Source organism: Equus caballus, chromosome 7 (genome assembly GCF_041296265.1).
Source record: "Equus caballus isolate H_3958 breed thoroughbred chromosome 7, TB-T2T, whole genome shotgun sequence".
Lineage (NCBI taxonomy): Eukaryota > Metazoa > Chordata > Mammalia > Perissodactyla > Equidae > Equus > Equus caballus.
Genome location: NC_091690.1, coordinates 29800129 through 29812496, shown reverse-complemented (window position 1 = coordinate 29812496; position 12368 = coordinate 29800129). Strand labels below are relative to the sequence as shown.

The following is a 12368-nucleotide window of genomic DNA, read 5'->3' as shown; positions in this document are numbered from 1 at the left end:
ATCAGACTTAAGAGCTTCTGCAATGCAAGAGAAACTAGGATCAAAACAAAGAGACAACCCACCAATTGGGAGAAAATATTTGCAAATCATATATCTGAAAAGGCGTTAATATCCATAATATATAAGGAACTCACACAGCTGAACAATAAGAAAGCAAACAACCCAATCAAAAAGCCAGCAGAGGAGATGAACAGACATTTTTCCAAAGAAGATATACAGATGGCCAATAAACACATGAAAAGATGTTCAACATCACTAATCATCAGGGAAATGCCAATCAAAACTACACTAAGATACCACCTTATGCCTGTTAAAATGGCTATAATCGCTAAGACTAAAAATAACAATTGTTGGAGACAGGGTGAAGAGAAGGGAACCCTCATACACTGCTGGTGGCAATGCAAACTGGTGTAGCCACTATGGAAAACAGTATAGAGATTCCTCAAAAAACTGAAAATAGAACTACCATATGACCCAGCTATCCCACTACTGGGTATCTACCCAAGCAATTCGAAATCAACAATCCAAAGTAATATATGCATCTCTATGTTTATTGCAGCACTATTCACAACAGCCAGGACATGGAAGCAACCCAAGTGCCCATTGACTGATGATCGGATAAAAAAGGTGTAGCATATATATACAATGGAATATTACTTAGCCAGAAAAAAAGACAAATTCATCTCATTTGCAATAACATGGAAGGACCTAGAGGGTATTATGCTAAGCGAAATAAGCCAGTCTGAGAAAAAAAAACACTGGATGATTTCACTCATATGTGGAATATAAACAAGTACTTGGACAAAGAAAACAGTTCAGTGGTTACCATGGGGTGGGGGGGGGGGGAGGAACAGGGGGTGAAAGGGAGCACTTATGTGGTAGCAGTCAAGAAATAACGTACAACTGAAATCTCACGTTGATGTAAACTATTATGAACTCAATAAAAATAAATAAAAATAAAAAAGAGAAATCAAGAATACAATCCCATTTACAACCTCAATAAAAAAGATAAAATTTAACCAAGGAGGTGAAAGACCTATACACTGAAAACTACAAGGCATTATTGAAAGAAATCGAAGAAGACATAAAGAAATGGAAAGATATTCCAGGCTCATGGATTGGAAGAATAAACATAGTTAAAATGTCTATATTACTTAAAGCAATCTACAGATTCAATGCAATTCCAATCAGAATCCTAATGACATTTTTCATGGAAATAGAACAAAGAATCCTAAAATTTATATGGAACAATCAAAGACCCCTATTAGCCAAAGCAATACTAAGCAAAAAGAACAAACCTGGAGGTAACACACTCCCTGGATTCAAAATATATCACAAAGTATAGTAATCAAAACAGCATGACACAGCAGAAAAATAAACACAGAAATCAATGGAACAGAATTGAGAGCCCAGAAATAAAACCTCACATCTATGTACAGCTAATTTTCAACAAGGGAGCCAAGAACATACAATGGAGAAAGGAAAGTCTCTTCAATAAATTGTGTTGGGAAAACTGTCCAGCCACCTAAAAATGAATGAAAGTAGACAGTTATCTTACACCATGCACAAGAATTAACTCCAAATTGATTAAAGACTTGAACGTAAGACTGAAACTGCAGAACTCCTAGAAGAAAACATAAGCAGGCAGTGTGCTCTTTCACATCAATCTTAGTAGTATCTTTTTGAATAGCATGTCTCCTCAGGCAAGAGAGAAAAAAACAATGAACAAATGGGACTACAACAAACTGAAGAGCTTCTGCATAGCAAAGGCAGCCATCAACAAAATGAAAAAGCCCACCAACTGGGAGAATTCATTTGCAAATCATACATCCGGTAAGGGGTTAATATCCAAAAGATATAAAGAACTCATACAACTCAACAACAAAAAACAAATAACCCAATCAAAAAATGGGCAGAGGATATGAACAGACATTTTTCCTAAGAAAATGTGCAGGTGGCCAAAAGGCACATGAAAAGATGTTCAACATCACTAACTATTAGGAAAATGACAATCAAAATTACAAGGAGATATCACTTCACACCCGTCAGAATAGCTATTATTAAAAAGACAAGAAATAACAAGTGGTGGAGAGTATGTGGAGAAAAAAGAGCTCTTCTGCACTGCTGATGGGAATGCAAACTGGTGCAAACATTATGGAGATTTCTCAAAAAATTAAAAATAAAAACACCATATGATCCAGCTATTCTACTTCTGGGTATTTAACCAAAGAACATGAAAACATTAATTTGAAAAGATACATGCACCCCCTATGTTCATTGCAGCATTATTCACAATAGCCAAGACTTGGAGGCAACCTAAGTGCCCACCAACAGATGAATGGCTAAAGAAGATATGGAATATATATACAATGGAATACTATTCAACCATAAAAAATTATAAGATTGTGTCATTTGTGACAACATAGAGGGAGCTTGAAGGTGTTATGCTAAGCAAAGTAAGTCAGACAAAGAAAGATAAATACCACATGATTTCACTCATATGTGGAAGATTAAAAAAAAATTTGGATAACAGATTGGTGGTTACCAGAGGGAAAGGGGATAGGAGTAGGGAAAAGGGGTAAAGGGAAGCATATGTATGGTGATGGGTGGAAACTAGACTTTTGGGGTGAACATGATGCAGTCTATACAGAAGCCAAAATACAATGACGTACACCTGAAATTTACATAATGTTATAAACAAGGGTGACCTCAAAATACAAAAAGAGAAGAGCAAAGGTAGAGAAATAATATGTCCTGATTTTGACTTATATAGTTACAATAATGGAAACAATGTGATATTGGTGAAGGGACAGTCACATAGATTAATGGAGCAAAATAAAGAGTCCAAAATAGACCTACACATATATGGCCAACTAATTTTTGACAAAATGCAAAAGCATTTCAATAGAGGAAGAATAGTTTTTTCAACAAATGCTGTTGGAATAATTAAACATTCATAGGCAAAACAATGAACCTCAAACTAAACTTCACACTTTATGTAAAAATTCACTCAAACTGGATCATATATCTACATGTAACACATAAACTATAAAACTCTTAGAAGAAAACATTAGAGAAAATCTTTGTAACTAAGGGTTAGGCAAAGAGTTCTCAGACATGATGCCAAAGCCATGATCCATAAAAGAAAAAAGTCAATAAATTGGACTTCATCAAAATTAAAAATGATTGCTCTGTGAAAGACTTGGATAAGAGAATGAAAAGACAAGTCACAGACAGGGAGAAAATATTTGCAAATTATATATCCAACAAAGGTATCTAGGATATATAAAGAACTTTCTAAACTCAACAGTAAGAAAACAAACAATCCAACTAGAAAATGGGTAAAAAATTTGAACAGACACTTCATCAAAGAAGACACATGGAGGCAATTACATAGATAAAGAGATGTTCAACATCATTAGCCATTAGGAAAATGAAAATTAAAGCTCCAATAAAACATCACACACATCTGCTGGAATGGTTAAAATAAAAAACACTGATAATACTGATAATAAAAACATTGATGATACTAAAGTCCTGGTAGAACAACTGTATCTCTCATACATTTCTGGTAAGGCTACTAGAAAATTTGGCAGTGCCTTAAACATACACTGACCATATGACCCAGCAGTCATACTCTGGGTATTCATCCTAAAGAAATGAAAAATTGTGTTCACACAGAAACCTGTATCCAAATGTTTCTCGCAGTTTTATTCATAATAGCCCCAAACTGGAAACAACCCAAATTTACTTGAACAGGTGAATGGATAAAGAAACTGCTACATTCATATCATGGAATACTACTCAGCAAAAAGGAACAAACTACTGATACATACAACAAGGTGGATGGAACTCAAAAGTATTATGCTGATTGGAAGAAAAAGCCAATATCAAACATTTATATATTATACTATTCCACTTATATAATATTCTCAAAATGACAAAATTATAGTGCAAGAGAACAGATCAGTGATTGCCAAAAATGGTTGGGGAAAATGTGTGGCCATTAAGGGGTAACATGACAGAATTTCTTTGTGTTGATGGAATAGTTTTGTATCCTGAATGTAGCGATTGTTCATCAATTCTAGACATATGACAAAATTTCATAGGACCATACACCAAAAAAGAGAGAGAGAGAGAGGGTGCATGTAAAAACTGGTGAAATCCAAATAAGATCTGTACTTGAGTAATAATACTGTCTTAATGTCAATTTTCTGGGTTTTATATGCACTGTGGTTATGTAAGTAAGATGTTCTCATTGGGGAAAGCTGGGTGAAGGGTATACAGGAAATTTCTCTACTATTTTTGCAACTTCTCATAAATCTTAAACTATTTCAAGTAAAAAGTAAAAATAATAAAAATAAACACTAAAAGTAAATTTCCCATTTTCTTTGTCATAGTCAGTTGGTGCATTTTGTATTCTGGTACTTCCCTCTTAGTGAGGTTTGAGAAGTGGTGCTGAAGACTTGGTTCATTCCGCCATGTTTAACCAGCAGTCCCTCTACTCCAGTTTATTTTTTATTCTTTAAATAGCTGCTCCAGAGAGTTCATGGACTAGTTTCTCACGATATTAGCGTTTTGATATGACAATGTCTATACTTTTATTTCTCTCAAGGATCAATAATTATGACCACCAAACATCCAAAATGGAAAAACAGTAAATGAGATTAGATTCAACTTCCCTCTTTTTATTTTCCCTAATAAACTTTCTTATTGAAATATAAAACTAATGCTGAAAAATATACACGTAAATGTGTAATTGATGACTTTTCATAGAGTGAATGTACCCATATTACCATTGTCAAGATCAAGAAATTAAATATTACTAGTACCCAGAATCCCCGTTGTGTTCTCTCTCAATCATAGTGTCCTTCTCAAAGATTACTCTCATTATAGATATGAGAGAATTCTCGCTCAAAAGGTGAAGAGATTTGCTTAAGCACATGTAACAAGCGACAGAGCTGGGATTCAAATCAAAGTCTCCTAAAAGCTAGGGCTTTTTTCACGTTAGCAATCTTTCTCTTAATATTAACTGTATTTTCATACTTCATAAGACTTCTGCCCAAAGTTTGTGCCCACTTTTCATTTATATTGATGACATTTTTTAGGGGTCAGCAAATGGAATCAGGTAAGTGGCTATTTGGTCTCCTTGTCATACATAGAAACCTTATAAGTTAAAACTGCATTATTAATTTATGAGTTAACTCACTAGCATACGCTATGAGAGAGAAAGAATTAAACATAGCCCCTATCCACCAGAAAAGTAAGTGCAAAAATCATTTACTTTAATATAAAGTAGGATGATGAGTACTAAATAAAAATATGGAATCACTCCTTTCTCGTTTATCCTCCTCATGGCCAAAAAGGTAATCTTTCTAAAACACTAATCTAATCATACCCTCCTCCCAAAGACCTTTACTCTCTTCTCATCACATATTGCCTACAGGATAAACTCCACATTCTTTTCTCTGGCATCTGACTCCTACAGAACTCCACAGGTAGAATCCACTATCCTACAGTTTTCTTACCCTCAGTAGTGTTGAAAGCAGATACCTGGATTTGAATACCATACCTGTTCCTTACTAAAGGTCTGGCCTTGAGCAAATGATTTAACCACTCTCAATTTCAGCTTCCATATTTATAAACTAGAGATAAACTTTCTCCACAGAGTCTATAAGGTAAAAAGAGATAATGTACACAACACACTTTGCTGAGTGCTTGGCACATAGAAAGCATTTTGTGAGTGGTAATATGTGAGATATCCAATCACGGTGAGCTGCTTATAATTTCCCAAACTCAATGCTATCTAACTATTTCTTCTGTTTGGGGTGTTCTTCTCAGCCTCTGCCTCTCATCCTTTTCTATTTGGTTAATTTCTACCAAAAATTTCTTGGGTTTTGGTGCCCCCAGCGAGGTGATTTAATAGAGATGCTCCAAATTTAAGGGAAAGAGGAAAGTTTAGTAAGTTCTGGAGCATGAGCTGGAGTTCATGATGTTCCTACTGTGGATTCTATTCTGCTTGAGGTCTTAAAAACACCAGATAATAGAATTTTTTTTTTTTTTTTAAAAAGGTAGATGTGGATATACACTCACATCTGGAAAGAAAAGGCACAGGGCTTTCCACTGTGAGGAATTAAGCTGGTATTTGTATTTGTATTATGGTGATTGGCTTTACCTTCTGGTTTTGCATAATCTCTTTTTCAATGGTGAGGAGTGTAATTTCCCTTCAGTTCATAGAATAGTACTTGGAGAGGACAGAGAGGAAGTCTCTGCATTTTGTGAAAGGGAAAATTACCGGCACCCCTTTTGTTCCCTTAGGCAGGATTTGGATGGATTACTCATACTTAAAAAGGAAGGCGGCTTTTAACCTTAAAAAAAAAAAAAGAAAGAAAGAAAGAAAAGAAAAGAAAAAGAAAACTCCTTGCATTAATACAGTGCATTGTCATGTTACTAAATCTAAGGAATTTTGAAGGATAAATTCCCAGACTTTATCCAAAACATGAAACAAATTCTTCAAACACAAGCTGCCAAGCTCATCAACTTGTTCAGATCCCTGCAACTTTGGTCTCACCAAACTGCTCGCTTAGCTCCTTGATTGGCTGTTAACCCTTCCAGGCTGATTGGGGTGGTGGGCAGGGGCAGAGGCTGGAGGGGACTGTTCAACGAGCTCAGAGCATTGGCCCCTCTTGGAAGATCAGACTTCTGGAATCGATTTGGGTCCAGAATTGCATTACCCAAGGAATGTGGAGTATGCACAGTCCTTGATGGCTTGTGAACCACACTTCCTGAAGCTGGCCACCAGCCAGAGCTGAGGCCATCAGCATCTTAAAAATGAATTCTTTATGAGACAAAGAACAATCCACCCGGTTTCTGAAATCACTGAAGTGGAAAGCTTGTCTGTAAGTAACCTAAAACTTGGTCGACATTTAGAGTCCTTTGTATTTGTAGTATATGGGGGAATCAAATGTCATCTCAAAATGTCTTTTCCTTTCTACAGGCAAGCTTTGTAAGACATTGTATAGCCTGGGATTGTGTCTTGCTGAAACTTAACTGCTCTATTCAGAAGTCGATTACTCTGTGACAAGTATCGCCCAATAACTGCTCAAAAGACAAGACAGGCAGGACTAAATGTGGTAAAGAAAGATAAGGGGGGGGGGATGATTCTGTCTCTGCAAGAACTTAAAAGTTTAGTGGGCAAGATGAGACAAATACCTGTGAAAGATAGTTAAAAATTCAAATAAAGCAATAGTTTGAAGGGGTATCCTGCATAGTTTTTTTATAGGAAAGAGTGAGGTGTGGAGACAACTAGAAACAGGGAGAACATTCTAGCTGTTGAGAAAAGGTGGGGATGCAGGCTCAGAAGCAGGAGTCAGCAAAATTAGCTGTGGGTGTGCCTGGCTGGAGTGGAGAAATCTTAGCCTGAGAATGAGGCGAGTAAGCATAGGGTAAGGGGGAAGGGGGTTGAAGGGAGCTAGAAAGAGAGCCATGTAGGGGCTTAATTTTGCTTTATTTTTGCAGTTAATAATAATATAATTATTTTATGGTTATTTTCTTACTTTCTACTTAGGCAAGGAGTATTTTCACCTAATACTTAATTTTAATCTTTCAGATTATCTTATTTCATTTCTACCTCTTGTTTGGATCATTTTCTTCAAAATCAAAGTTACATCCTCCAAAAATGTGCTGCTGGCCTGTGGAAATCACTTCTGGCTCTCAAATTCTACAATACCATATAAGTCACCACCCTACGTAGCTCTCCCTTATCCAAGGAGGGAAGTATATCTTTAAATCAGGTGATGCATGCATGGGTCAGACTTCTGTCCCAGCAACTGAGTAACTGATTATCTAGCACTCTGCAGGCAAATTTGACAGCTTTATTCCCCCACTACCAAACCTCAGCACCTTAGATGATGATGATAATGATGCTTTACCATCAATGCACATTTTCACATAATTTTCTACTCAATTCCCCTTTCTACTTATGAAGACATCTAAGAAAAGTCTACCTGAAAGGTAAATATCTTATACTCCTTAGTGTCAAAAGTACACACCTATTGGACCAATTCCTCATCATATAAATAACAAAAAGTAACATTCTCAAGTTGTATTAATTGGGACTCTAGTGGAGCCAATGTTTCAAAGTAAACCCCTAATATTGATCCCAATGAATTGAGTCACATCAATTACACAGGAACCTAGAGCCTGCCTGAGGGAATCACTCCAAATCAAAAGAATCTTCTCTGAGGTTTTTTTTTTTAAATTTCTGCTTTCTAAAATAACACAAGGATTGTTATTTTTTACCCTGTTTCTAAATAGACTTTCACCAATAAAATTAAGTTAGCCTGAGTATAAATTCTTTGAGGATATAGAATATGTATCTAGCACGGTCTTTTGGTGAACAAATAAGGGGCTGAGTGAATGAATGAATGACTTTTTAAAAGAAGCTCTTTTTCGTTAGTCAGGGATGGACCAAACAATAAGAAATGGTTCGAGATGGTAATAAACAAAACTGGTTAAATGACTCAGTGTATCTTAAGGTGGTGTTAACAAGAGTGTTGTAGAAAATTATTAGCCTACTTGGTCAGACATCAAGGTGATTGTAATTATTCTCATGGACTACTACAAATGATTCACCCAACTTTCTACTGAGCAGTACGTTCCAGGGCTTTCAAGAGATCCTGGCATTTCACAACATGTCTCCCAAGCAGGGAGGGCCCCTTAAAGATAATCTGATCCAGTCCACGTGTTTAGAAGGAAGCGCTATAACTTGCCCGATGTCACACAGTTACAGCAGAGCATCAAGTGTCTCCTCTTTCTGACCCAGCTAATGCTCTTTCTACTGCACCATGGCTCCATGCTATGAACTCACGGGAAGGAAGAGCAGCCAGGCCAAGGGGCACTGATGAGCCCAGGATGCTGGACCCAAAAGGGCTATTTAGGAAAGGCTGAGCTGGCTGTAAGTACTCAGGAGCAAATGAACAGTTACTGAGGGAAGTTAAACTGGGTGCAAAGAGCCAAGAGACCCCCCTATCCAGGATAAGTAAAATGGAGGAAAAGCTTTGTTGGTAAAGGCATGAAGAGAAACATTGCTGAAATCTAGTCAGTTACCTCAACCGCTGCAAGGATCCGCCCAGATGCAGCAATGTCAGAGGAATTTGAGTTTCTTCCGCAGTTGGCTGGGAGAAGGATAAAGTGGCTCATGAGATCTTCATAGCAAACATCACTAAGTGAGACGCCATCATTTCCAGTGATGCCAGAGCAAAAATAAAACTGGGGACCGCAGAGAAATGACAGGGTGCTCAGATCCAAACAGAACAAAAGGGCAGAGAATTGCCAGTTGTTTTAAAAGAAAAACATCTTGACCCTAATGTCAAGGATAGAAAGTCACAAAGAAAAGAAAAGAGATTGTGTTAAGATTTATCTTGACATGTTTCTGTGGCAGATGAAGGCGAGGCAGCAAAGAGTGCTGTGTAGAAAGGAATGAAACAATTTTCATAGCATGAAAAAAATGGGGCTGAAGTGGAATGTGAAGGAAAGGTTTTAAATCTCAGGCCAGAGTTTAGGAGATAGAATGTCTGAATACACCAAGGGGAGGAAGCAGCATTCCAAGGGTTGGAGTCAGCAGAACCAGGGGACCAGAAGGACTGCTCACCATGGTCGCCTCACCCAAACTCCTGAGTGGAAGTATTAAAATTCAGATTGTGCCCATAGGAATAACAACAGAGCATCACCCAAAGGAGAGAAAAAGAGGTTTCTTCAGAAGGTGAAATAGACTACATCAGGCAGACGGGTCCTGTTGCTTCAACCACACGGTGGTAGAATTGGTGAAGGTCAAAAAATTGTAGACATTGTGGAGCCAGGGCTGACCAGTTTGGCTAGAGTGGCTCAGAAAGTTAGATTACCACATGTATAGACGCAGCTTTGGTAAATTATCTAGATGTTTGGGCTACAGGAGGTCAAACATTTGAAGAATTAGAAAAATCAAAATAATTGACAAGATTATTTTTCCTTTGAGTTTCTGCCGAAATACCTCGGCATCGTCGTCCTTAGAGTCAAGGAAGAAAAGTAGGAAGAATGTAAATCTATAGTAAAAAAGCAAAGTTATGTTTTTGGTTATGATATGCAGAGTTGGGATAAACTATGAGCCAAAGTTATGGCTATCTGCTCACAGGTAAAAAGAAGTGTTGTATTTAAGGCATTACGTGAGAAATCTCCTTAAAGTCTCCCTAGTGCAATCTCATCCTTCTGATTTATCAGAAACAAACGTGCTGAGGAAAATGAACGTATTCATGATCCGGAAGGGAGGATTCCAGCTCTATTCTTTGTGTGGGAAGTGGTTCAGAGCTTAGAATTTGAAGTCAAACAGACTTCAAATCATAGTACTCTTGTATGTCCGAAAGGCAAATTGCTTAGCTTTTCTGACTCTCAGTCTACACATCTTTAAAAATGGGGTGAAAATAGCAGAACTTTATAAGATTATTATGAGTGTTAACTGAGAACACACGCATGGAGCATACAGTGCAGTGCCTGTGATACAGTAGGTGCTCAGGAAATGCCAGCTGTGACATAAACAAGGTCGGAGTGAATTAAGGAAGAGGATTAAGACATCCAGATGGGTTATTTTTGCTCATTTGTTTGCTTGTTTTTAACCCTAGAGGATTATGCAGGAGATGTTTCCGTCTCGTAGAGCATTGAGCTACGTAACCCCTCAGAACAACTCCAATTCTAAAGTTCCAAGTGTTTATCATTTCATAATTAAATATCTGAAATCACCACTCACCTTTCCTACTGGTTATCCAGTCATCATTAACTTGTTAAGAGAGGACACCCACCAACTACTGACCCAAGTGTGGAGCCATTGTAGGCATGACAGTGGAGACTGATAAAGAGTGCTCCCTGCATACGGGTCAGCAAACACATAAATCAAGACATCCTAAGTCATCATCTTGTCCATGCATACAAAATAATGACTCTGCACTTGGCATTGTGCGAGCATTATCTCACTTAAATCTCATAACCCTGAGATGGGTACACTCTTTATCCTTATTTCACAGTAAACAAAACTTAGGCTTAAAGAGATTTTAAAATTTATCTGAGGTTATATAGCTAGGAAGTGGCATAACACCAGGCTGTCAAACGCAGGTTTAACCACTCCACTACCTGCCTACCTGCCTATCACACCTCCCTCTCCAGGCTTTTAAGAGAATAAATGCCACATTGCTTTTTTTTTTTTAAATTTTAATCGATGCAGTGTTATGAACTGTCTTTGTAAGGTGGAAAATCAGTAAGTACTACAAACGAGGTAATGGACTGGAAAACTAGATTCTGATCATAACTTGAGGACTAAGTAGTGGACAAGTCATTTCTCTGCCCCTGTGTGTCCTCTGCTTTAAAATATAGTTAGAGTGTTTTACCTCCAAAATCCATTTCATCCCCACAAATTTTGTCAGGCTAAGAGTTGGTCTCGTGGATTAAAAGCATGCATTTTCCCGACCATCATAAAATGTCTAGAGGACAACTCTTTGGTTTTGACCCAGAAGGACCATTATAACAGAGCATTATCTCATTTAAATCTCCAAGACCTGAAGATTACTTTCTCCTTGACATCTTTGCTTCCGGGATTTCATCCACTGCTTGGACTCTCAACATCTCTTCTCCTAGATCTTCCTTATCTCTACCCAGTCTCACTGTGTAACCAGATATCACTAAAGGAGCAAATTCCGTAATAAAATGCATCAGCGTTGTCTGTCCAAGGCCAAGGACTGTGAGACCAAAGACATTACTAAACTGCTGACTAACCTACCTAAGACTGCAAGGCCTTGGTGTTCCTGAGAAACCACAGGATCATAATATGAATGATGACTAGATCATTTGAGATTATTAAGGAGCAAATAAACTCAGTTGCAAAGTTAGTCATAGGAAGAGGGAGGATGGAGTGGGTTCTCCCAATCAGCAATTATTGATGCTCCCTTCTCAGAAAAATATTCTTTTTTTTTTCTGTCCTTCAGAAAGTGTTATAACTTCCAACCCCCAGAAATGCAGCAAGGGTGTACAAAGTGACATCAGCACAGTGGCATTATTTTCATTCTCTCTAATAACACTGGATAGTTTCTTGGCTGATAAAAGTCACAGCTTTCAAATTCCCCCATGGAAAATTCTCTGAAGCTGACTTTTGAATACACATTAACATTGACAAGTTGGACTGCCTGGCCTTGTGGTTAAGTTAAAGCTGATGAACAGACCCACCCCTTATATTGTCGATACAAAGAAGACTAAAACTCTTAATACAAGGCAATTTTTTGACTCTGGTAAGTGATTATATAAAAGGCCAAAATAAATGACTTTCTTTTCCCCAAATTTTGATAGTA

The 12368-nt window shown here is 37.5% G+C and overlaps 2 long non-coding RNA genes across 4 annotated transcripts in view; one reads left to right on the top strand and one right to left on the bottom strand.

Annotated features, from left to right (window-relative positions):
- Positions 1-12368, top strand: part of LOC102147431 (uncharacterized) — an 87116-nt gene that overhangs the window by 45670 nt on the left and 29078 nt on the right. The window lies entirely within an intron of this gene.
- The window catches only part of LOC138925106 (uncharacterized), a 128188-nt gene that overhangs the window by 88574 nt on the left and 27246 nt on the right, over positions 1-12368 (bottom strand). The window contains exon 1 of one of the 2 annotated variants that reach the window (XR_011440814.1): positions 9109-9795. The exons of the other annotated variant lie outside the window; for it this stretch is intronic. This is a non-coding gene — a long non-coding RNA (uncharacterized lncRNA). Of the gene's footprint in view, positions 1-9108; positions 9796-12368 lie in introns of those variants that run through there. 2 annotated transcript variants of the gene reach the window in all.